Raw genomic sequence first — 26,034 nt, 5'->3', positions numbered from 1 at the left:
TGTCCACAGGAACGTTGCCTATCTGGGCTGGGCCATTCCAGCAAGCACCTTGGCATCTAGGAGAAGGAAACAGCCTTAGTTGCCTCTAGCTATGAGAGGCAATGGGCATGCTCCCAACCTCCAGCCATATCCCCTACCCAAGAAGCCTCTTTCATCAAAGAGATGATGGAGCCCCTCCCCTCAGAAACACATGGCCCCAATTTGGTGTGGGGATTGTGCTGAACTTGGCTGCTCATCGGTTTGATGGGCAGAGCCATCTACCATTCCTGGATATCTCATGATGATGGACACAGCCAAAGAGCCACTCCCATACCAAGAGGAGGAGGGAATGGAGGGGAACTTGCTCAGTGGGAGGAACCCTGAGCTGTACATTGAACCAACCAATAGCTATGGGACCAAAGAAAGAGAATGGGAGAAGAGCCGACTGGGGAGTGGTAAAATGGGGAGAAGGTTTAAAGGATGCCCAGATGCTCCGAGAGTTCCTGCTTGCTATCCCAAAGAAAGGGCATCCATTTTTCTAGGGCTCCTTCCCTCCCCTCCCCTCTCCTTCCTTCTCTCCCTCCCCTCCTCCCTCCTTCTCTCCCTCCCTCCCTCCCTTTTCCTCTGGCCCCTCTTCTCAGCAGGACACATTAGTACCCTTTCTGCACCAGCCACTGCGCTGGGGTGTTCCACACCAGTCCCTGTCCTGGTACAAGAAAGAAAGAGAAAAAGACAAGGACAAGTCATTGTATGACAAGTTAGTTACAGTAGGTCCAACACAAAAGTCCAGGAGCCACAAGAAAGAACAGCTAATATGGAAAGTGTTTTCTATGGCGATGGGGACCATAAAGGATGGGTACGTTTCCAAGGTATGGCTGTAACAACTCCTCTCCTCTCCTCTCCTCTCACTGGGAAGCAGGCAGAGGTCACTCCATCCGCTTACTAGTTTGAGCTTGGCTAGCTTGGCTTTGGTCAATGGTCATCAGCAAATATGACACATTCAGAGACTTAAAAAACTCTTGTGCAGGCCAGGTGTCTGTGGCTCACGCCTGTAATCCTAGCTACTCAAGAGATCGAGATATTAGAATCACAGTTCAAAGCCAGCCCAGGCAGGAAAGCCCGTGAGACCCTTATTTCCAATAAACTACCCAAACACCAGAAGTGGAGCTGTGGCTCAAGTGGTAGAGCACTAGCTAGCCTTGAGCAGAAAATCTCAGGAGTAGTGCCAGGCCCTGAGTTCAAGCCCCAAAGCCAGCCCAGCTGTCTGATGCAGGTGTATGCATCAGTGTCTTCCTCCCTTGCAGCTTCAACAAACATTTCCACTGGTATTGGTGTTTGAAATCAGGGCTTTGTATACTTGCCAGGTAAATACTGTACCACTTGAGCCACACTCCCCACTCCTTTTTGCTTCAGTTTGTGTGTGTGTGTGTGTGTGTGTGTGTGTGTGTGTGTGTGTGTGTGTGTGTGTGTGTTTCAGAGCACAATGAATTCCACAGGTACCACAGAGGGATGTAGTGCCCCCCCCACACACACAGGGCTCTGGGAGCTGCTCACTGTGATGGGGCCTTGGTCCCCAAAGCTGAGGTGATACTGCAGGGGGAGATGCAGCCAGGGGAGGAGTATCCTGATGCCTGGCTCTCTTACTCATGGAAGGAAAGACTTCTGGTGGTCCGGAACATGGTCACAGAGATCCAGTCCTTATCCAGTTACGACCATAGGACCGATGGCCAGTGAGACACCATCCGCCAGTGAGCGTCTCACTGTACACGGTGAGATCCTGGCAGCCTTGGCAGAGACACAGCTGCTGCCTGCCCTGTACCAGGCGCGCAGCCGCAGTGTGTTCCCAAGAGATGTTGCCTTTTCTATTTTTCCTTTCCTTCTTGGGGGGAAGGGGAGGCAGGGGGCAGGCAGGGGCAGTTCTGGCGATTTGAACTTGGCCTCATGTTTGCTAGGTGGACATCTAGTACTTGAAGCATTTTTGCTTTTAGTTTCTTTCTTCCTTTTTTTTCTTTTTTTTTGGGGGGGGGTTGGTTATGGGGCTTGAACTCGGGGCTTGGGCGCTGTCCCTCAGCTCTTTAGCTCAAGGCTAGTGCTCTACCACTTAAGCCACTGCACCACTTCTGGCTTTTTCTGTTTATGTGGTGCTGAGGAATCTAACCCAGAGCCTCATGCATGCAAGGCAAGCGCTCTACTGCTGAGCCACCTTCCCAGCCCCCTCTTTCTTTCTTTTTTAAAGATAGGGTCTTACTCCTTTACGCAGGCCAGTCCAGACTGCAATCCTTCTATCTCTCCCTTTCCAGTAGCTGGGATGACAGGCCTGAAACACTATGCTAGACTCCAAGATGTTTCTATTTTACAGATGAGGAATCTGAGCCTCTAGTACATAGAGCATAGTATATACATGTTGATTGTTTTCCCTGCTTAACATCTATTCCTACCCCTTCTGAAACAATCTGATCTGTGGGGAGAAGCCCATGCCTTCCAGCCAATGGGTAAATTTGGGATTCACAGCAACCTATCCACGCACTCTCAGTCCCTAGTCTCCCTCTCCAGCAGAGGGAGGAAGCACTAAAAATGGCCGCCTCTGACTTTGTCCCAGCAGGAGAGGGGTGCAGGGTCCCAGCGGGCCTTCCTGCAGGTTCCTACAGCCTGGATAACTCCTGCCTGTCCCCTTTTAACGGCCTCCCCTGCCTTCAGAGCATGCTCTTCTTTTTCTTTTGGTTCTGAGATCCTTTGGGGACTGCCCTTGGCCACATGAGTCAGACAGGCTGGATTCTGGTTTCTCCCCCAAACTCTTGACACAGGAAACGATTCCCCAGAATCTACCAGCTGATGAGTGGGAGTCAAGAGCAGGACTCACATCATCGCCAGGCTCCCAGGCCGGGGCTCTTGTTGGCGTGCTGGCCTGGGGGGTGGCCTGGCACAGTGGGATGACAGCAGCAGGAAGGGCCTGAGTGGGAACATTCTTACAGTCATGGGGCCGACGCACAGGAGCCGGGCTGTGATGGCGTCCAGCAGAGGTAAGATTCAGAAGTCTGAAAGCTGGATACCACCACACACCACCCCCGTCTTTGGATGTCATTAGTGGCATAGCTTGATTGTTCCTGCCACCTACTTGGCTATTCACGCCTTCCATCTAGGGTGTATTTCTTGAATCAAACGTGGAGTCTTCCTGAAACAGCCTTATTCATTTACTTATTAATGACCCACATTGACTAACCCAGAACATTCTGTGAGAACCATTCCCTCACGCCCACCTGCCAGAAACCACAGGAAGAAAGAACACCAGCGTGGCTTGGGGTAAGAGCATGCCCAGCACCCTTGCATTACCCTGGGAGGCGGGGATGAGGGGTCACTTTCTGGCTGCCCATCTTCCTTGTGACTCTCTTTCTGAAGTCACTGGTAGACTAAGCAGGCTCCAACTATTAGCAGGGCTCTTTAGTTTAGCTCAGGCTCCTGCTTTCTATTCAAGGATCTCTTTGCTTTGTTCTCTGGGACACACTGTTCACAGTGGTGACCCAGTCAGGATCTGGAGGGCAAAGAGCTTAGGCTGCCTCTTCCAAGGTGCTGCTAAAGCAGGCGTGACGGACTCCAAAGCCATGTCTCCCCCGCCCCCGGCCCTCCACCTCCCAAGGGGGCTGTCTCAGAGGTCCCTTGGTACATCTCGGAGATGGTGATCCATACCGGAAGTCTGCAGCATGGTAGGCAGAGACCATGTGGGAGGCCCTTAATGGTAGAATCCATAACTATGGCCAATTTTCAGTAATTGGTGTCATTTTCCAGGGAATTCCAACCTATTGTAGCTGCTCCTTTGGGGTGCCTTTGATCTCTACCAGTCTCCTTGAGACACAAAATAATGTTGTCATCTTCAATTACTCCAAAAGACAGGGTGGCCTTGACCGGCCACCAGACGTCATCAGTCCATACCAGACAGGCCCCCATGGAGGAAGGCTGCACCCTGGACAAGGGGAGGGGGCTCGGAGGCTGAAGGCTCCAAAGCCAGCTGATACTCAGTGTGTGGATGGAGCTCAGAGTTGAGGGTTGGTGGGCCCTGTTGGAGCGTATTAAGGGGCTCAGGTTGCCAATCACCTGCTCTGTGCCAGGCATATCTCTGGAATATTCTCTTCTGCTAGGGCCTTCTGTTATCTCCATGTACTCAAGGAGGAAATGGAGGCCTAGAGAAAGTTACACAGCAGGTAAGGGCATGGTTTGGGGTGGGCCCTGGTCATGGATGCACCGAGCAAAGGGTCCTAGATAGATGGCTTCTAGAAGAAAGCTTCATTGGTGCTAAGCTCTGAACCCTGAGTCTGCCTCCCCTGTGGTCTCTGGACTTGCAGATGGTCATATCCCAAGCTGCCCGCTGCCCACTGAGTCAGGTCCACCAGGTGTCCCTTGAGTTCCAGGATCTGTGTGTCTGCCACACAGATCCTTTGTTGCACTCTGGTGAGGGCCCTGGGTGGTTCCCAGGACATCACTTGGGATGTAGCAGCCTCACCATCTGAAAGACCTGTTCCCGCAGGGTGGGTGGACAGTGAAGCGTGAGGATCTGAGAAGGCTCTTCAGCTATGTGGCTGGGATTGATCATGTGACAGGAAGTTACCTGTACCCACTTCTTCATCTAGGGATACAAGCACAGAAGACTCAGATTGTTGTTAGCAATTAGCCTGCACAAAAAAGGTCCCTGTCGATCTACAAGTCCAAGTCCAAAAAATTCAGCTCCTCTCCAGCCCCACTTCCTGGGCTGGGCGGGGGAGGGGGAGGGGGAGAGGGAGGGGGAGGGGCACCTCAGGTGTGGATGTGGGTGCTCATGCTTCTTGCTCCCAGGGTCCTGCAGGTAGGCATAGCTGTCCTGGCTTCACAGACCCAGAGCAGCAAAGCCAGTGGCAATGCCACCGCCAGCTATGGGCAGAGCTAAGATTGGAACCAGGTCTATTTTATCATCCAAGTGATAGCTCTTAGCTGCCACTCCAGGCCACCAGTTTTGCTGAACCCTGAAAGGGGAGGCTGCCACATGCAGATTTCTTTCCTTCTGGGCTGATCCTAATCTGTTAAGTGCCAGCCTGCGGGGCCTGAGCCACAGGTTTACCCCACCCCTCCCCCAGTGCGCTACCATCGCTGCCCTGGGGACCAAGGTGCACCTGCACACTCCCACAGACCTTTGCACTGCAGTTTGGAAACTTGACAAGAACCTTTTTCTATCTTTCTTGTCTTCCTGCCAAAGGCTTCTGTATACATACGTAACTCAGCAGACATCTGGGCTACTTCCTTGTAGAAGTGAAGACGGATTTTCACACTCCTCCTGTGTCAGCTAGCTGCTAGCATTTCTAAGGCCACTTCCTCCTTCCCCTTTAAATTGCTGTTTATAACTCTATCCACGCCTATATTTGCTGGTGTCTGTACCTGCTACTCACCCTCCCTTATCTGAAAATTTCAGGTGGAGGCGGGACTCTGAAACCACAAATCATTAATCCTCTGTTTATGTAGAAAGGAACCCAGAGAAAAGGTCAGACTCCACGGGAAGCCCCCATAAAACCAATCTGCAGACCCAGGAACAGAGCAGGAAGGCAAAGCTGGTTCGAGCGCATGGCCCACCCAGGCCCCATGTGCCCCATGTAAAGGGTGCTGTGTGGAACGAGGTGGGCTCCAGAGTCACTTGGCTCCTGTCTGATTCCAGCTGTGCGGGTTTGAGCAAGCTCCTGACCACTCTGGCTGTTGCTTCATTGGTGAACAATAAGGGTGGTGTTTACCTGGCTGGTTCTCAGGAGGACTGATGTCATATGGACTGTGAAGCTCAGCACAGAGATGCACCTGGCTAGGACTCAATGCCTCTGCGGTCTGTGGCTGGCTCTGGGAGATCCAGTGTGGGAATGGGGGCAGGGGAGTGATGCTAAGCAAAGGCTATCCCTCTCTGCACCGGTGTACTGGCTCACCAGATCTGTTTCCTGCCTGGGGCATGTGAGAGAGAGAGAGAGAGAGAGAGAGAGAGAGAGAGAGAGAGAGAGAGAGAGAGAGAGAGAGAGAGAGAGAAGAAAGGAAGGAGAGGGCGAGAGAGAAGGAGAGACAGCAAGCACAGGATTCTGATATAATCACACCTATAATCCAAGCTACTCGGGAGGCTGACATCTGAGGATCAAGGTTCAAAGCCAGCCAGTCAGGGAAGTCTGTGAGCCTCTTATCTCCAATTAACCACCTAAAAGCCCAAAGTAGAGCTGTTGTTCAAGCATCAGTCTTGAGTGAAAAAGTTCAGGGACAGCATGCAGGCCTGGAGTTCAAGGTCCGGTACTGGCACACATGCATGTGCATGCACACACGCATACGCACATGCATGCGCACACACATGCACGCAGCCAGGGAGGACAAATTCTCCAGTTAAAGGCAGGATAGGGAGGGACAAGCACAGACTGATGAACCTTGTATATCCCAGAGCAGTCCGGAAGGGACCCAGCCGTCTGGCACCCACCCTCCTCGTGTCACACACTCTCCCTTGGGCAGCTGGGGAAGCTCGCAGAGTTTGTTTTTCATCAGGTTTTTTTATTTTCTGCCACCAACTTATGCATGTCTATTCCTGTCCCTGCTCCCTTGGTAAGCAGGAAAGGACATGGCCCGGGGACAAAGTAAAGTGCAGATGAGGAGAGGAGGCTGATGGGCATCAGGACACACATATTGAGCTCCTGGAAAGAACAAGACACCACAGGGTACAAATGAGCAAAGTAGGCTCCATCCCTCACAGATCTACATTCTCTTGTAGAAGGTTGAATACACCCATGTGTAGGTAGTGAGACAGCACGTAGCAGGAAGTCCAATGAAAAATATAAAGCAGGGAAGAGGATGGAAGGGGAAAGAAAAGAGACAGACAAAGGGGTTAGGAAATGGTTCTCCCAAGAAGGGACATTTGAACAGCCTTGGATCAAGATGAGGAAGTAGCTTTTCTGCAGAAGGAATAGCAAATGTAAAGCCCTGGGGGTGGTGTATTAGTCAGCTACTGCTGCATAACAAAACATCCCCAAACTCAATCACTTCCTTATTCTTGATGATGATGATGCCTCTGCAGTCAGTTAGTGATTGGCTGGTGTAAGGGACGTTCAGCTGGCTTAGCTTCAAGCTGCACTTCTGTACCCCTTTTTCTCTTTGGATAAGCAGACTAGGGAGGACACAGTCTCCAAGTGGAGGCAGGACAGGGCTAGGACAAGCACAGACTGACGAGCTATTTTCAAACCAGTCCTGGAACTAGCACATTGTAGTTCTGCCCATCAACCAAACCCCACTCTAGAGTCAAGCTTGGTGTCAGGAGAGCTGCAGGGACAAGAGGAGTGAAGACTCAGATCACCAGCATGCGCCAGCACAGGCAGGGTGCCCACAGCAATTGCTGAAGGAGTAAAATTGATTTTGTTGACATTCGTGGAAGAGGAGCTGCAAATGGCCAAAACATGCATGAGAAAAGGTGTTCATAAGTCATCAGACACACAAAGTCTAGCTACAGGAGCTCTCTCTCATTCACATCCACCAGAATGACTAAAATTTATCAAAAAACACAAAAATCAGAGTGTGTATGAGGATGTGTTGCCTTTCATTTGAATGTACATCAGAACACAACTGTTAGGACACTTTGGTGGCTTTTGCTGGAGTTGAACACACATGAAATGTACAGATCGGGAGGGCCCAGGAGAGGGGCTCATGTGAGAACATGAGAGACAAGGAACTCTAGGTACAGATTGGAGGAGACTGACTGACAGGAATGAGAGCAACATGCCAGTTGATGTTCCTCGTGACCCGAATTCACTGTGACAACTTCCTCTTTTGCAATCTTATTTTTTTTCTTGCCTTATTGCATTGGCTGGGATGTCAACTGGGAGTTTGAAGATGAGGAGAGGCATGATATAATTAGTAGTTTTAAAGGCACATTCTGGCTGCCCTGTGAAGAACAAATGGGACAGGGTGTGGCAACCAGGAGGCCCAGGAGGAGACAATTGCAATAATTCAGGCCCTAGCAATTTGGACCAGGGTGGAGAGATATAGGTGGAGCCCAGAGATATTTTAAAAGTATTGCTAATGGACTTTGTCTGCAATACCAGGAAAGGGAGATAAGGAGATATGGAATAGGCAGCCAGCTGAGGAGGAAGAGATCCCAAAAGTAAATGAAGAACTCATTTCAAAATCCAGGCAGTAGCCATGGACTGAGTTAAATGCTGCCTGGTGGATGGGGTTGAACCGTGGCCTCTCGGTATGACATGTGGGATTTTCAGGAGATGCTGTCTGAGGCAGGGAGGGGGACACAGGTGCTCTGTGACCTGCAGCTCTGAATTGCAGAGGTAGTGACCCCAGGAAACAAAGGAAAGCACCCCAGCCTCCTAACACCACTCACAGTGACCCCAGAGCTGCAGAGTTTGTTGTGAGCCCTGGCCCTAGCCTGCTGTTGTTAGACCTTGCGCCTGCTCAGGTCCAGGTGAGTGGTCTAGAAAACGTTAAGTTTTCATGCAGAGAAAATCCTCTAGCTTGGTGTTAACCACAAACCCCCACTAAAACCACTCAGCAAGAAGGGGAGGTGTGCAGGGTCACTGCCCACCCTCCAGCCCTGGGTCCTCCCTGTTTCTAATACCTGATGACCAATTCACTGGCCAATTCACTCAGGTCCATTCATTGCTCGCACATTCACAGCTCATTTACTCATAAGCTATGGGTCAGAGTCATGTGTGCATATTATTTTGTGCATGTACACATGTGAGCTGCATGTACATGCATAGTGTATGTACATACATGTGTACATTTGAGGGGGGGTCTGACATAGGGGAAGGCTACACAGCAAATGAGCACCAGGGTAATAGCAGGAAGCACAGCAATAGGGAGGGAGAGATGGGCTTCATCCGGGTGGGTGGAACTGGCTGGCGGTACAGCGGGGGCTTGGTTAGAGCTGGGATGAAGAGGTCTAGTTGTCTGTAGCGAATGGGATGGGAAGGCCTCGGAGGCAGCTGGAAAGGACCCTGGGAAGGCAGGGAGCCACAGGGCTTGCAGAGCTCAGAGCAGGAGCAGGGAGGAGGCTGGCAGAAGGGGCACTGCCCACGTATCGATCAGAACTGGCAATCAGCAGGGGCTGCCATCAACTCCCTTGCTTGAATAATGACATTTCCTGGGCATTTGCTTGTGTGCCAGGCCCTTCAGTAGAAAGTGTTAGGTGCAGCTGTTTTGGTTCAGTGTTGGCCATGAGGGAAAGGTTGTACCTGCTGGGAGTGCTGCCAGACCTCCCCTGGTGAATCATGGAGTTGGGCAGGAAACACAGACGTGGTGGCCTTTGTCTGCTGCTGCTGCTCCTCCATAGCAGGACAGTGCAGACCAGGGATTCCTAAGTGAGAAGTTCCTGTGCCCTGCGAGCCCCTCCCCTCCTGCCCGGCCCCCTTCACAGGTAGGGCACGGGGATAGTGCCGTCCTCTCCTCCAGGGCTGGTGAGCAGAGACCTCAGCGTGGGCTGCTGCCTCCTCTCGCTGCAGGGAGGCAGTGGGCTGCTCAGGCGGACTGCTTCTGCAGGCTGCCATTGTCATCGGCCTCCCTGCATGTGTCAGCTCAAGTCGGCCACAGGGGTCACTGTTCCCTGGCTGTCTGCAATGGCAGATTGCTCAAAAGATGTTCCTCCACTGGCAGGTTGGGGGTCTCAGGGTTCTATGCCCTCTAGAATCCAGCAAAGGAAACCATTCGGAACTCAGTCTGGCTGGGTGAGTGGAGGAAAGTTAAAACTGGCTGGGTGGGTAGAGGAAAGTTAAACCGTCCACAAAGGTCAGGGGCTGTCCTCCTGGTTTTCCAGGCAGAGGTCAGCCGGGTCCGGAGCCACCTGAAGGCCTTCCCACACAGGACATGCAAGGTGGCTCACGTCGTGACCAGGCATGGTGGCCAGCAGCCCAGAACACAGTGCAAGATGTCAGCAGTGTTTACCTCTGGCCTCAGCCTGTGGGGCCTTCCTCTAGCCTAGGGATGAGGTTCAGAGAGAGAGAGATCACCCCACTAGCAGCCTAAGGAACCGAGTACACCCTGTGTGGCTGCTTCTGACCTCAATCCTGAAGTCTCAGAGTCTCACTGATGTCATATTCTGTTGATCAAGTAAGACACTAAAGCCAGCCTAGACTGAAGGAGTAGAGAGCAGGGTGGTGGAATTCGATTCTGTGTCCTGATGGGGAGGTAGAGACAGCATGGTACAGAAGATCATGTGGGACTAGAAGGTCTATGGGGGCTTTCTGTCCCACCAGGCTTTCCTTCTAGAACATTCCTTGTGCGCCCCTCCACCCCGAGCATACCTCAAATAGGTAGCCGATGTTTGTTGTGTGATCCTGAGTCTCTCCCAGACATGACCCTGGAAATATCAGTTCCCATGAAGCGTTGTCAAGTGTCAGGTGAAACCTCATAGCTTCCAAGTTCCGGGTTCTCATTCCAGTTCCACCCTGAGCCTATGCTACGTGACCTTGGCATCTTGCTTTACCTTTCAGAGTCTCAGTTTCATGACTATTTAGTTGCACCTTCCCTGCTGGACTCCTGAGATGATTGTGGACAACCAACAGAACAATACAAATGAAGGAGCTTTGCACACTGTGAAGGAGCCCAGGGAGCTGATGGGAAGGACAGCTCCATCTTTGAAGACCCGTGTGCACCAAACATTCTGTCGCATAACTCTCCCAACCTTGCTGGGAGGTAGGCAGCATTACAAGGGAGGTGACGTGTTCCAACATGCTAAATTTCTTATTCAGGCTGCTTGTGGTAAGTTTCCAATCCCGTTGGACCCTAGTGTCTGAGTGGGCTTCCTTGAACCAAGCCTTTCCTGTTGCTATGGAAACAGAGAGCTCTTGTTGAGCTGAGGGGCGGGACTCTACAATTCTGACTTCCAGCAGTGCTCTCTGAAGGTTGAATGATTGAATGAATGATGAATCAGTGACCAGATGGATGAATGAATGAATGAGCTGGCATTTTGCTCAAGGGCCTTCCAGACTACAAAAGCTTAATTGCAACTCTTACTCTTGCATTCTTTACCCCCTTCGGTTTACAGGTGGTTGCCTAGGTGAAATCCAAGTTTATTTCAGATTGCCAGGAGCTACACATCTGTTAGGGACTCTGCCTTGCTCCCAGGCCCCGCCCCCTCCTTCCCTCCCTTCCTTTCTCCTTCCCTCCTTCTCTCCCTCCCTGCCTGCCTCCCTCCCTCCCTCAATCACAGGCTTCAGAGACCCTTTGGGCACCAGGCTTGCCCTGGGAATGCTGCAGCCTGCCATTTGTGTCATCCCAGTGTCCTTCCGCCTTGAACTGTGCTCAGCCTGCAGACACTGGTGAGTGAATAAACAAATGGAGGAGGGTTCTGCGTGCACGATACTTCTGGAAAACACCCAAATCTTGTTCCAGTTCAGTGAAAAGCGAGCATCTGGCTTCAGCTGGGGTTCATTGGGCTCTGGGTCCAGGGTCAGCTCCGTCCAGGGCTCTGTTAAGGAATGCCAGGTTTTTGCCTGAGCGGGGTGTGGGGGAGGGGGGGGGGAGGGGGGAGGGGGAGGGGTGACTATATAAGAAGTCTGAGCTCAGAGTGCTCAGGGTGCCTTTGTGGTGGAGGGGCAGGAAGGGGCTGGAAGCCTTTGTCTTTGCGGGTCCCCAGGACCCTGGCGCTGAGGCTGCAGCTGAGACAACCGGGTGTGTGCTGAGCACACTCCAACACTACGCACAACCTTGATCATAAGACCCTTAGCTGCATCAGACAATGCACAAAGTCTGGCAAGCCTGGAGGGGGGAGGGCACCCTGGAGGGGGAGGAGCGAGGGGAGGGCTCTGAGGCCTCTTTGTTCACCAGGGGGTGGTTGCTTAGCTGCCTACACAAGTATGCAAAGCCTCCCTGACCCCTGAGATGGAAAAAAACCTGTGGCCTCTGTCCACCAGAGGCAGAATCCAAGTTCAAGGCTGAGGATCTTGGGCCAGGGAGCAGAGCTGGGAGGTCCTGGGGCCCAGGAGGGCAGCTGCAGGGTCCCCTTCCTTACTAGAGGGTCCCAGTTTTGTTTTGTTTTTTTTGGTCGGTCATGGGGCTTGAACTCTGGGCCTAGGCGCTGTCCCTGTGCTCTTCAGCTCAAGGCAAGCGCTCTACCACTTGAGACAGAGCATCACTTCCAGTTTTCTAGTGGTTTATTGGAGATGAGTCTCACGGACTTTCCTTTTTTTTGGGGGGGGGGTCCAGTCATGGGGCCTGAACTCTGGGCCTGGGCGCTGTCCCTCAGTTCTTCAACTCAAGGCTAGTGCTTTACCACTTGAGCCACAGCGCCACTTCCGGCTTTTTTCTTTTTGCTTATGTGGTGCTGAGGAATCAAACCCAGGGCCTCAGGCATGCAAGGCAAGCACTCGACCACTGAGCCACCTTCCCAGCCCTCTCATGGACTTTCCTGCCTGGGCTGGCTTTGAACCGTGATCCTCAGATCTCAGCCTCCTGAGTAGCTAGGATTATAGGCTTGAGCCACCGGTGCCCGGCTCCAACTCTTATTTGCAGATAAGGAAGTCCAGGCTTAGAGAGTCCAGAGTGCTTGTATAAAGCTGGTGAACTGGGAACTCTCATAGCCCCTGTCATAGGGTGGCAGGTGACAAGCCGAGAAAGTCCTGGGGATTGTGGAAGGATACTTCTGCTTGTTTTGGAAAGTGAGTTTGCTTGGGTTTTTGTTGGGAACTCTGCAGGAGGCCACCAAGTAATTGAAAGAATGTGGGCCTTGGACCTTCTACACTTGCCTGCTCCAGTTCTAGCTCTGTTTACTTGGAGCAGTCTGTCTGACTTCTCTGTGCTCTCTGCCGGCAAATGTACCTACTTCACAAGTTCATGGAGAGAACAGCAGCACAGCCCACAACCACAGCCAGGCCCCAGCAGCAGGTCTCACACCAGGACCTATGTCAGCTTTGACACAGGTAAGCCTGGTGTCTCCCACTCTATAAAATGTCAGGAGGTCCAGGGCTGGGCCCAGAGTGAGGATCTTACCCCCAGCACCCTGGCCACCTGTGGCCAGGATAGTCCTGGCCCCTCTCCCCCATCCTGCCTTCCATATCAGTAAAATGGAGCTGGCTTACACCTCACACACAGGGGTTCTGTAGAGTTTGACAAGGCCACACTGAGAAACCCCATGGCAGATGCTCTCAGGACCACAGCGGTTACTGTTGACTGCTACAGCCACCCTAAGGGTATCCAAGGACACCCAACCTGCTAGCCAGGCCTGACCTGGGTGGTCTGCAAACAACCAGACTCCCAGGACTATGTTTCAGAGCCCAGAGCAGTCTGGGAAGTGTCTGGGACAGCCACCCGTCAAGAATAGTATTTTCAGCCAGCCAGCATGGGGGATGAGAGAGCCCCCTACTGGAACGCTGGCCACATCCAGGGGGCCTGACTACCTTGGCTTCACTTTGCTTGCCAGGGCCTGGTTGGCAGCTCCACTTGCCATTTGGACAGATCCTTCTGGCCTCTGGGCTGCCCTTAATGAGTGTCTCAGACCTGGCCTCCTCCCTGGTGAATCCTTCTGTACAGCCGAGGAGGCAAGACCTGCCTCTTCAGGTTCAGGCTGTCCATTCTTCCATCTCTCTAACCACCCTCACTCACATCTTCTCTAGAGAACAAAAGCAGAGGGAACCCTGCACAGACCTGCCGTGATTACTGGAGGCTGTTTGTGGAGACAGAGCCACGGCCTCCACCACTGGTACCCGGTCCTCCTGGGGCCTGTGGGAAGGGTCTGCATCTGCACATGTGCTTCCCTCCCTTCTCCCTTCTTCACACTGCCAGCATCTTCTCTTCAGCCAGTTCTCACTGAGCTCTGCAGGGGGCAGACATGAGCATGGGCACCCAGCATGCAAATGAGGCTGGCAAAAGCAGGTGCAACAGGCCCAGCAGATGACTGCCTTTGCCCCCTGGAATTTGCACAGAGGGTGAGGACAGTGGTTGGACTGCTTCTCTGCCCATGCTCATGCGGCTGGCCCCGTGGGGAGTGGCCCTGAATGCTCTCATGATGTTTAATAAAACAAGGGACTTGCTCTGGATGCTGGATTCACAAACCCAACTGTCTCCTCAGGGCCTTTCCTCTTACGGGAAACGCTCCCTCCTCCCCCATTCTTCTTACAGGTAGCCATTGTAGGGTCCAGGTGACCATTCCCTGCTCTAAATTTTTCTTATAAAAATATTCCTGGGAGTCTGATCCCAAGGCCTCATGCCTGTAATCCTAGCTACAGGAAGGCAGAGATTGTAGGGATCACAGTTCAAAGCCAGCTCAAGCCAAAAATCAGTGAGACACTCATCTCAACCAACAAGCTAGGAGTGGTGGTATGCACCTGTGAAGATAGGCTGTGGCCAGAGGCATGGGCAGGAAGATCACAAAAACTCAAAACCCGCCAGGCACCAGGGGCTCACGCCTGTCATCCTAGCTGCTCATGAGGTTGAGATCTGAGGATCGCAGTTCAAAGCCAACTCAGGGGCAGGAAATTCCATGAGACTCTTATCTCTAATTAGCCACCAAAAAAACAGAAGTGGTGCTGTGGCTCAGGTGGTAGAGCACTCGCCTTGAGCTGAAGAGCTCAGAGACAGCGCCCAGGCCCAGAGTTCAAGCCCCACAACTGACAAAAAAAAAAAACCTCAAAACCCTGCCTGAAAAATGAAGCAAAATGGCTGATGTATGACACAAAGGAAGAGTGCCTGCCTAGTAAGTCTAAGTCTTTGAGTTCAAATCCCAGGACTGCCAAAAAGAAAAAGAAAAAAGAAAAAAATAAAAGCTCTTGGCTTGAAGGTCTACTGGACCAACTACATCAACCTAACCTCACTTCCAACACCTTTGGAACTTGTCCCAGAACTGGCTGTTTCCTGGCTGCTAGTTGGGACCCATTAAATAGAACATGTGAAGAGGCTAGGAATGTGGCTTAATGGTAGAGTGCTTGCCTAGCGTGCATGAAGCCCTGAGTTCGATTCCTCAGTACCACATACACAGAAAAAGCTGGAAGTAGTGCTGTGGTTTAAGTGGTAGAGTGCTTGCCTTGAGCAAAAGAAGCTCAGGGACAGTTAGTGCCCAGGCCCTAAGCTCAAGCCCCAGGACTGGCAAAAAAAAAAAAAAAAAAAAAAAAAAAAAGTCTCATGGAGCATTGGGCCTAAGATACCCCCCATACCAAACCCCATAATGTTCCAATCCCTGGTTTAGGACCTGTGCCACCCCCTCCCCCGTGCCCCATCTGTCATCTGTGAATAATAAGTATCACCTACCACCACATAAGGGTGACATAAATCACTCTTGATGGTAGACTACATTGGTTAGGGAGGTCTGACAGGAAATCGTCTGGGCATGGTGAGGGCAGATGCCACCATTGTAGGCCTAATTCCATTTTTTTGGAGGTTTTTGCCTGCAATGGATGAATCCATGGTTGTGTAAACCCACAGACACAAAGCCAACTGTATACATGCAAACAGGCACATATACACATATACATACATATACACATATACACATACACCTGCTGTGTGCATACCTTTTCCCCATTCCATCCTCCCCCTCTGTGGCCAGGCACACTTGGGTCCCCAAGGCATCCTGGGAGTTGAGGGCCATGTCAGCTCCTTGAGGCTGTTCCTTTAGGAGGCTGCTGCTTCCTGGAGTTACAGCCCAGCCTGGGGCGGCCCCCCCCCCCCCGTCCCTCCTAGCCAGGGCCTCCCCTTCCCCACGGTGGCACCTCTGTGACTCTCTGGCCTGTGGGCGGCTGGCTGGTGGTGTTCTGGGGAGCAGGCCTCTTCCCGCCCTGCTCCCAGCTGCTCATTGCCCCATATGCGGTGTGGCCAGGGCCTCCCCTGCAGGCTGGAGGTTAGGAGAGTTTTATTGCTATTTCCATCAAGACAAGGGCCATGAGGGGTCCTTCGGGCCTCCCGGAGTCCCTTTATTGGAAGTGGCCTGCAGACACAGCAGGGGCGGCCATTTCCAGGGGAATCTGGTTTCTCTTGGTGCTCACACCCGGCCTCTTTGTGTTTGACTTGGCACGGCCTCGGCCTGGCCTGTTCTGATCCGCACCTCGTGTTTGGGCTTTTGTGGCCTGTCGGTGGACGAGGTGGCGCAGCGTGGCCATTTTCTCGCAGCCGCAGGGACACAAACAGAGCTTTGTGTCAGGCTGTGGCAGGTGGAAAGGAAAGAGTTCAGGCCTCTCTAGGGCTGGGGGGGTGGGGGGGAAGCTCTGGAGTTTGAAAACATTAAAATGCAAATAAAACCCCATTCCTCCTCATCTGTACCTCAGGAACCCAAGCTGGCCCACGAGAAGACTCCAGGCTGGGGCTCAATTACTGCTGGCTCCTAGGGGACCCAGAATAGGAAAGAGGCGGGTGGGATTAATTTTCTGCAAGGGGATTTAAAATTTTAAAACCCCAAACGGGGGTTAAATTCACGAGCTCTGAACGACAGATGGCCACAGTGGTGCTGGCAGTCCGGGCAGAAGTGGGCATGTGCAGAGAGCTTACCTGTGTGAAGCCCTCCCCCTCCCCCCCCCAATGCGGGGGGGGGGGGGGGAGGAAGGTGCTCCTCCCCAAACTCAATGGGTTATGGCTGAGCAGCTTATTTTAAATGGAAGAGTCAAAGGTTGTGCTGCCAGCTGGATTGTTTTCCCCAAATTCCTGTGTTGAAGTCCTGATCTGGTCCCTAGGCCTCTATATATGATTGTATTTGGATATAAAGCCTTCAAAGAAATAGGTAAAGCTGGGTGCTGGTGGCTCATACCTGTGACCCTAGCTACTCAGGAGGCTGAGATCTGAGGATCACAGTCTGAAGCTACTCTAAGCGGGAAAGCCTGTGAGACTCAGCACTGAGCACCAACCTTGAGCTTTTGAAAAAGCTAAGGGACAGCACCCAGGCCCTAAATTCAAGTCACAGGGCAAAAGGGAAAAAAAAATAAATTAAAACAAGGCCATAGAGCCAGGTGCTGGTGGCTCACGCTTGTAATCCTAGTTACTCAGGAGGCTGAGATCTGAGGAACGCAGTTCAAAACCAGCCCGAGCAGGCAAGTCAATGAGACTCTTACCTCCAAGAAACTACTAGAAAACCAGAAGTGGTGCTGTGGCTCAAGTGGTAGAGCACTAGCCTTGAGCTGAAGAGCTGAGGGACAGTGCCTAGGCCCAGAGTTCAAGCCCCATAAACCAAAGAAAGAAAGAAAGAAAGAAAGAAAGAAAGAAAGAAAGAAAGAAAGAAAGAAAGAAAGAAAGAAAGAAAGAAAGAAAGAAAGAAAGGAAAGAAGGCCAATAGGATGGGCTCTGATGCTCTCTGTCTGTGTCCTGTTAAGAGATGTGGACAAAGATACCTGCAGAAAAAGACCAGGTGAGACGCAGAGGGGATGCAAAGGGGATACAGGAGGGACACAGGGAGACAGTGACAAGACAATGTGGAGAAGAGAGGACTCAGGAAACACAGGGCAACCTGGCCACCCCTGCCCCCTGCATTGCAGGCACCATAGCCTCTGCGGCTGTGCATAAATGCAGCGTTGTTGTTGAAGAGACTCCGTGGCACTTCATCAGAGTAGCCTTGTAAACACAGCCAGCAAGGAAAGGCCAGGTGTCAGAAACGCATGATGCATTTGAGAGACGACCCCCCCCCCACACACACACCGTGTACGGAGCACAGGGGGCTCATTCCACCATCCCTCCAGCTGTGCACTCTGCTTACCATCCTGTCCTCTCCTCTCCTCTCCTCTCCCCATCTCCTCCCTCTCCCCTCCCCTCCCTCTCTCCTTCCTCCCCCACTCCTCTCTTACCTCCCATCCTTTTTCCCTCCCTCTCCCTCTCCCCCTCCTAACTCCCCTCTCTTCCCCTCCTCTTCCCTCTCCCTTCCCTTTCCCCTCTTTCTCCTCTCTCCATCCCCTTCCTCTTCCCCTTCCTCCCTTCCCTTCTTCCTTCCCTCTCCCCTCTTTTCTCTCCCCTTCCCTTCCCTTCCCCTCTCTAATCCTCTTCTCTCTCCCTCCCTCTCCCCTCCCTCCCCTCTTCTCCTCTTCTCCCCTCCTGGAAGCTGAACCGTCTCAAAGCTGACACTGACCTTGGGTGCAAATAGCTAATTTGTGAGGTGACCCCAGGAAGCCACAAGAGGTTGAGCTGTGAGTGGGTTGTGGCAGTAGGGACCCTCACCCTCCACACGTGAGTCTCTACAGCACCCTTCAGGATTGCCTATCACGTGACAGGAAGCTGGCGCTGCCTACAGCCACCCTGTGCATCCGTCACCCCTGGGTACTGACCCCAGGGTACTGCAGGAGAAGGTGGTAGGCACAGGGACCCCAGAGGTGACTGGGAAGGAGTGGCTGAGGCCAGGGTGGGCCCTGGTGGCCTCTTCCTTTGGGGACACTTAGCTTCCAATGGCCATCAGTTCCCTTCAGTAAGATATCGTGATGGACTAATGACCAGCCCGTGATCACACGCAGCTGTGGCGCCATACATTCGGTATTATTTAATTCTTCAGATGCTCTCACTCAGAATAGTTGTCAAGGCACCATTGCAGTTAATTGCCTCACAGCTAGACATTTAATCTAATATTCTCTACCACCATAATAAGGTTCTGTGCTGTTATTTACCCAGCCTTGAAAGACATATTAAAATTTATTACATAATTCACACCTATAAATAAATGACCATTAAACACAAGTATGCAAGAAGTATCATATTAAATAACTAAACTAGCAATACCCTATCCTAGTTCAAGACTAATTAGTTGCACATTTATTCTTGTCAAACTTCAAAACAAGGAATACAAAGCCAGCAGAAGATTCATGTATATATCATATAAACTAGCTTGCCAATTCAGTGATACTTATATAATTTACCCATTATTAATTAACCATTCGTATGTGACATAGAGCATTTACATCACACTTTTCTGTAGATATTACTTAGTCATTTAAACAGTAATTAAATTGATAATAAAGTCACCCCACGAACCTCTAAAACATCACATTTTAACTTCAAAATAATTAAAACCATCTATACTACAGTTTTCTTCTTCACATTTCACTCAACCCCTTTTATCTATTTTCTACAATGAACTTACAAAAATATTGGCAATCTATTTCACCTAATTCATAATCCTATTTTCTCCTGTAACAACTTAAATGCCAGTGGAGATGATTGCTTTTCTACTACGTATTCTTCATCCATATTAGTGAAGCTTATATAGAAAGCAGGACACTTAAAATACCTAGAAGAATTTTATTCATTCCATAAAAACAAAAGGTTTGGTCCTGGCTTTTCTGTCAGCAAATTTAGAAAAGTGAATATCCTTGAACCAGTAAGTGCCCTTACATTCTTAAAGAATACCCCGGCACCAGTGGCTCTTGTCTGTAATCCTACACTCAGGAGGCTAAAATCTGAGGATTCCAGTTCGAAGTCAGACTACAAAGACAAATCCAAGAGACTTTTATCTCTACATAAGCAGCAAAAACCCAGAAGTGGAAATGTGACTCACTAGCCTTGAGTGAAAAAGTTAAGTGTTTGAGGCCCTGAGTTCAAGCCCCAACACTGGCACACTCACACAATTATTAAAGAATAAAAAGAGTGAAAATCAGTCTCACAACGACACCATACAGCTCAGAGCCACACCACTGAGATACAGCAGTGATAAAAGTTAACCAAGTTTGATTAAGTTATTCTGACATAGAAGCTTGGTAAATTTTATGCCAACCAATTCAGTTATACAATTAATCTCAATTCATAAACAAACTACAGCATAAACAGTGTTAGAGATGAAGAATTCATCAAGCTATAAAAAGCTACAGATAAAATACAAATAAACCATAAAGGTAATTTTAATATTCTGATACACAAGAGCTAAGACCCAGCCTGGGATTATACCCCTCTATGCTCAGCGGTCATCACAAACAATTCACAACAAAATGATTCGCCAGAGTACTGCTACCCACGGCTTACAGCTCACAAAAGAATTTAGTCCAGCCAGGCACCAGTGGCTCACTCCTGTCATCCTAGCTACTCAGGAGGCTGAGATCTGATGGTCCCAGCTTCAAGCCAGACAAATCTGAGACTCCAAAAGGCTGAACGTAGGGGTGTGGCTCAAGTGGTAGAGTGCCAGCCTTGAGCAGAAAACCAAGCAAAAACACTAAACCTTGAGTTTAGGCCCCACTATATCAGTATGAGTGCACATGCATGTGCACATATAAAACACACACACACACACACACACACACACACACACGATAAACTCAGAGAGCAACCTGCACCAAAACTCCTTTGTTTACTAAAAACATCACTTCTAGCATAAGCAGTGTTTAGAGACACCTGCCCACTGCCATAAGTTTAAGTCCTGTTGACGCCAGGGCTGGCCAGCAGGTGCTGGGCCTCCGATCTCCTGGCTCCAAGCTCCTCCTTGGGGACCTGCTTTCCCTCCCTCCACACTCGACCCTCTTGTCCGCACTGTCAGGGACCGAAAAACGAGTGCTTTTCCTCCTCTCATCACTCAACCAGCACTTCTGACATGAGACCTGTTCCTGCCTACCCTACCACCACCAAGCAAAGCCTCCACACACTTACCAGCTGGTTGTCCCCGACCCCAGTTCTGACACCTTGTACCCGAGGTGAGCGCTCAGGCCCCAGACCACCCTGGTCCAGGTGCCTGGTCTTCCCTGTGCTCCTCACTGGCTAGAAGCTGGGGGCTTCCTTCACAGGTCCCGTTTCCTAGAGTGGCTCACGGAGCCCAGGCAACACTTAGCCAGGCATGGCACAAGCTGTGAGTCTCCAAGTGCAAGAAGAGGGCACAGGGATGCCTGGGCGGGGCTTGCAGGGGTCGCAGAGCAAGCACAGCTTCATTCAGGAACCCACCTGTGTTCAGTTAACTGAGGCTCCAATGCTGCCCTGGGGATTATGGAGAAGTATGCAGGCACAGGTGTTACTGGCTAAATCATTGGCTGTGAATTCACCTGTCTGCTCTTTACCTTTCCTCTGTGCTGGTGTTGGGGGGGAAACTCACCTTGCCTGAGCTGGTCCAGAGCTGTCCAGGAGTTCAGCCACCAGCCAGCTCAGCATCCAAGTGACAAGGCCCAAAAGCCTCAGAGCTGTGTGCCTGGATCCATGGTAGAGACCAGACACAAATGTCCTACTACGAACCTTTACATCTGCTGACCAGTCACTTCTCTAGCACACCCCCCACCCCGGCCCTCTCATGCTTGGACTTTGCTGCTTGGGAGAGTGGGGGGGGGAGAAGGAGGGCTCACTCTTCCCCTCCCCCAGGGTCTCTGCTTGGCCCCTGACATCTACCTGGAGGCCATGAAGTTACCCCAAGACCTGTCTCTCACAAGGGGCCTTGAATTCTCAATTTGTGATTTTTTTTTCCAATTTGTTTTAAACAATGAGGAAATTCTATTTTTCTAGTATTTCTTTGCTTTTGTTTAAAGCATGTGAAGGGCTTTATTGAAGCAAAGTTTACATTTCACATAATTCACTTATTTTAAGTTCATATTCACGATCATTTTTAATTTAGTTGTGTGTGTGTGTGTGTGCGCGCAGTACTGGGGCTTAAACTCAAGGTCTTGCATTCTCAGTAGGCTTTTTTTTTCCCCTCAAGGTTGGTATTCTGCCCCTTGAGCCATAGTTCCAATTTTTTAAATTTTTAAATCAGGAAGTTGTTTTCATGTAAGGAAGTCCTCTTGGTCAAGTTTTCTTTGATGATTAGTACTTTCTGAATACTAAGACTTTTGTTGGGGGAAGAGGAGAGGGGTCAGTCCCAAGGCTTGAACTTAGGGCCTGAGCACTGTCCCTGAGTTCTCTGCTCTAGGCTAGTGCTCTACCACTTGAGATACAGCTCCACTTCCAGCTTTTTTGATGCGTAATTGGAATCTCACAGACATTTTTGCCCAGGCTGGCTTCCAACTGCAATCCTTAGATCTCAGCTTCCTGAGTAGCTAGGATTATAGGTGTGAGCCACTGGTGCTGGGCCAAGACATTTGTTTTTCTATTTCAAGATCACAAAGATTTTTCTCTGTTTTCTTCTGTGAGTCCCTAGTGTTAACTCTTAGATGTAAGCTAAGTTTGCATGTGTGAGGTAGTGAATCTGGGTTTTTTCAAAAGACAGAGCTAGGATGTCTATAATAGGCATAAATCCTTCTCTAGTTCATAGTGGTGCTTCTAATTCAAATCAGTACTACAGTTACATTTTTTTCCCTATGACTTCTGCATCTACTTTTTTCCATACCAGGCATGCTGATTTTCAAGGACATAAGAACATTAGGATTCAAATCTCCTATCATTAGTCATTAGGAGGACCTCATCTGATATAGACAGTAGTATCATGATAGTATTAATCTACCATCTCCAATTATGATTACTGAAAGTTATAAAAGTGGAGTAAGACAAGGTGAAAATAAATAGTGAGAGTGTCTGCCACACTGATTGCAATGGCCATGGTGGGGTCTGAAGTGATGGCTTGACTCACTTATTAGGCAAATACTGGGTGAACATCTGCTCTGGGCCTGGCCTCTGCTAGCCCTTGTGAGCTGAGTGAACAAGACAGGCAGCTCTGGCTCTTAGAAATTCCAGGCCTCTTTCAGAGAACACATTGTGCATACCAGGAAAATAGTCCCAACTTTGCAAAGTGGCAGTATTTCCTGCTGGGGGGGACAATGGCTCCAGCAGTGAGAAGTTCCACCTTATTTGAAAGTAGCGGTCTTCACAGGAGAACATTTGCATTTCTTGCTTTGACAATGCTCCCACACAGAGAGAAAACACAAACCAAACAAAATATGGTCTCCATGCCTCGGGTTTCTGCTTTTCATTTTCTCCTTTGGGGCCCAAATCAGATTGACATTTCTAAGGAAGTTTATCGGTGGTGGAAATGGAGCTAGCTTTTAAAAGCCAGGAACCCTTCCGTTTGAAGCTCTTGTCTCTTGGCCTGTATCTTCTGTTTTTAAACAGGTGGTACTGTGACCTCTAGGCTGAGCCAGTCACTGAGCCCCAGCCTTATCAGGAAATGCAATAAGGGGGCTGAAAGGTCACCTTTCTTCTTCCATAGAATGCTAAAACTTCACAAGGAAAACATTCATTATCTGATCACTCGTGGGCAGAATTAATAGCAGTCCAGAAAGAGGAGATGGTCTCTAAGTTCAGCAGCACCATTCCCCCTCTGCAACCAGGGAAGAAAATCTCTAAAAACAAGATTAGGCTGTCATCTTGTGCTCTCTGCACAGTTTGTCTCCCAATCCATTTAATTCATCCGCATCTATCTGTTCATCACCTGGGTGCCAGGCACCATCTTTTGAAAGCAACCTGAAAGCCTGGTGCTGGTAGCTGACATCTGTAATGAGGATGCTAAGATCTGAGGATCCTAGTTTAAAGCCAGCCCAGCTAGGAAAGTCCATGAGATTCTTTTTTTTTTTTTTTTTTTGTCGGTCGTGGGGCTTGAACTCTGGGCCTGGGTGCTGTCCCTCAGCTCTTCAGCTCAAGGCGAGCGCTCTACCACTTGAGCTACAGCACCACTTCCGGTTTTCTGGTGGTTTATTGGAGATAGGAGTCTCACGGTCTTTCCTGCCCGGGATGGCTTTGAACCGCGATCCTCAGATCTCAGCCTCCTGAGTAGCTAGGATTACAGGCGTGAGCCACCAGCGCCCGGCTTCCATGAGATTCTTATCTCCAATTAGCCACCAAAAAAATCCGGAAGTGGGACTGTGGCTTAAGTGGTACAACACCAACCTTGAATGAAAAAGGAAAGGTTAGCACCCAGGACATGAGTTCAAGTCCTAGTACCAGCACACATACAAAGAGCAGCCTGTAAGGAAGGTCAATCAAAACTTCTTGCTCACTCTCCACGGGCTGGCATGAGATTTCACATATAGTTCATCACATAGTCTTCATAGCAAAGGGAATCATAGGTGAGGAGACTGAAATGAAGAGAACCTGGCCAGGGCAAATGTGAAGAAGCCAGATCTGTCTGAGTCTATGGCTCCTACCTAGAAAAGCCCTGTGGAGAATGAGCAGAAACGCCTCAAGCCTGAGCAGTGACCAGAACAGTATATGTGCACACATACTTGTGTGTATGCACATGCATGCATGTATCTCTATATACATAGTTCTGTATACCACTACACATGTTCTGGTTCCTTGCTGAGATAGTAAATAGCCTCTGGGACTTTGAAACTGGCCAGAAAGCAGTAAAGTCACCAGCAATGATGACTTTTTCTGACCCTTCTCTCCATAGACAAAAACCACCATGAGGACCCTCAAGAGTTCATTGAATATACCCTTACCACAACCTTAGGCACAAAGGGGTGACATGGGGCTGGAGGTAGACCAGTTGACCCAGTCTACTGAGTCTCTAGGTTTCCAATAATGTGACCTAGTTGGAATCTCTCCCCTCTATTTTCAGTCTATGTTCTCCTAACCCTCAGAACAACTAGAACCATCTGTCCAAAATTGGGTGATTCAGCCATTGAAGCCTAATGACAGAGTGTCTCTTGATTAAGCCAGGCAGACTGGATTCTGCTGCTTGCTGCCCACGTGCCCAGCTGGTCACAGGAAGGTATTTCCATAGCTGAGCTCCAGAGAACATGAACCCCAGTTGATCAATTCAGGCCAAGGACACAGGTTACAGGAGGGACAGCTGGGTCCAACAGGATCTGAAAGGGCACATGGCAGTCCTGCTTTACTTTCTGGGAATATTCCAGATAGAGGCTTCCAGGGTCTCTGGGTCACACAGTAGAGCTGGACATGGCAGATAAGCCAACTAACATTTCCAATAAACTGTAGCTAAATGGAGCAGACAAATCGCAGCCTGGGTGGGGTGGGAGTCTAGGCAGGATGTGTAGAATGCAGGCTAGAGATCTTTTGTACTGGATGGTTAAACAGATCTAGTCTTTCTGGAAAGACTCTACCCTGGAAGCCACTTCAGTGGCAGCCATCCTTTGGCCTGCTCTTGGGCCTGAGGTCATTCTTCCTTCAAGCTCTCCGAACTGCTGGGGTTACCCTGTCCAGTGAGGACCAGATTATCCCAAGGTCTACCATCCTAGGTAGACTTTCTCACTGTGGATGATGAAACTTCAACACAAACTGGCTAAAGTGGAGGGAAAATTAACTTGTCTGCATGGAGACTCATGGATAGAGTGAACTTAAAGGCAGAAATAATGTCCAGACTGGTCACAGAAAGTCTTCCATCGCCACCAGAGAGCTATCAGGCTCTGATTGTCGTGCCCTCCCTCTGGCTAGCAGCAACACTAACCCCACAGCATGAAGGACAAGACAGGTCAGGGAGAGGAGATCTGATTTCAAGAAGATAGGAGAATAGCGTTGTGGCTGAGTCTAAAAGGGTGGTTCAGAATAGTAAGACAGAGATGGGGAAGGATGCTTCAGGCAAGACAAAGAGCTAAAGCCAGCAAAGTGGTGCAGAGAGGCAGTCTGCCTGGCTAGGCGACAAGCCCTTTCCTTCACCTATTAGAACAAGAGGAGCTTGGCTTTGGTTGGGAACCTTAATGAAGGGTTTGTGTGGACTTAGCCTCCAGGTTCCCACTCTGGAGGAAATCCTCTTCTACAGCTGCAGTCTCACGTATGGTTGGTGGCATCCAGAAGATGGTGGAAGTCCAAACACAGGACCAGCTAGTCGGGCACACTGCCCTCTGCTCCCAGATCTGAGCCAACTCATACCCCAGCCCAGAATCCAGAAAGCAGAGCCGAGAAGCCCTCTGTCTCCAGGAGGCGGCCTAGATCCATTCTAATCCACCCAATAAAAGGTTTCCAGTGTGTGTCCGGTTGCCATGGGCCTGCTTTCTGCGTCAGGCGCTCGGCCCATCCAAGCTGACAATTGAATAATATTTGTATTTTTAGGCATGGGTCACATAATCCTTTTTTTTCTTCTGCCAGGTCCGCCTCTGCCCTGGAGCACTAGGGTCTGGACTTGTGTATGGCTTGGAAATGAACACTGCCGCCGGAAGCTGGGTGGGTCGTGTCCTGCCAGGCTGGACACTGTGTCCTGGAGTTAGAAGGCCTTGTGTCTCTGGGGGTCTCTTTTGTCTCTTGGCAGAGCGTGGTCACGGTGGTGGGTGTTGGGACAGGCCTGAGCACAGACATTGCCATGTGGAAACATTGGCACTGTGGCAG

General features: G+C 50.4%; 1 long non-coding RNA gene across 2 annotated transcripts; it reads left to right on the top strand.

Annotated features, from left to right (window-relative positions):
• Positions 1–3,229: 3,229 nt before the first annotated feature.
• On the top strand, positions 3,230–25,661 carry LOC138833076 (uncharacterized). Of its 2 annotated transcripts, XR_011373784.1 has the most exons (5): positions 3,230–3,279; positions 10,449–10,716; positions 11,003–11,276; positions 12,651–12,875; positions 25,440–25,661. It is a non-coding gene; the product is annotated as an uncharacterized lncRNA (long non-coding RNA). The 2 variants fall into 2 exon arrangements; XR_011373785.1 differs by lacking the exon at positions 12,651–12,875.
• Positions 25,662–26,034: the final 373 nt, after the last annotated feature.

Source organism: Dipodomys merriami, unplaced genomic scaffold (genome assembly GCF_024711535.1).
Source record: "Dipodomys merriami isolate MVZ:Mamm:240054 unplaced genomic scaffold, mDipMer1.0.p SCAF_200, whole genome shotgun sequence".
Lineage (NCBI taxonomy): Eukaryota > Metazoa > Chordata > Mammalia > Rodentia > Heteromyidae > Dipodomys > Dipodomys merriami.
This window is presented reverse-complemented; position numbering and strand designations above follow the sequence as displayed.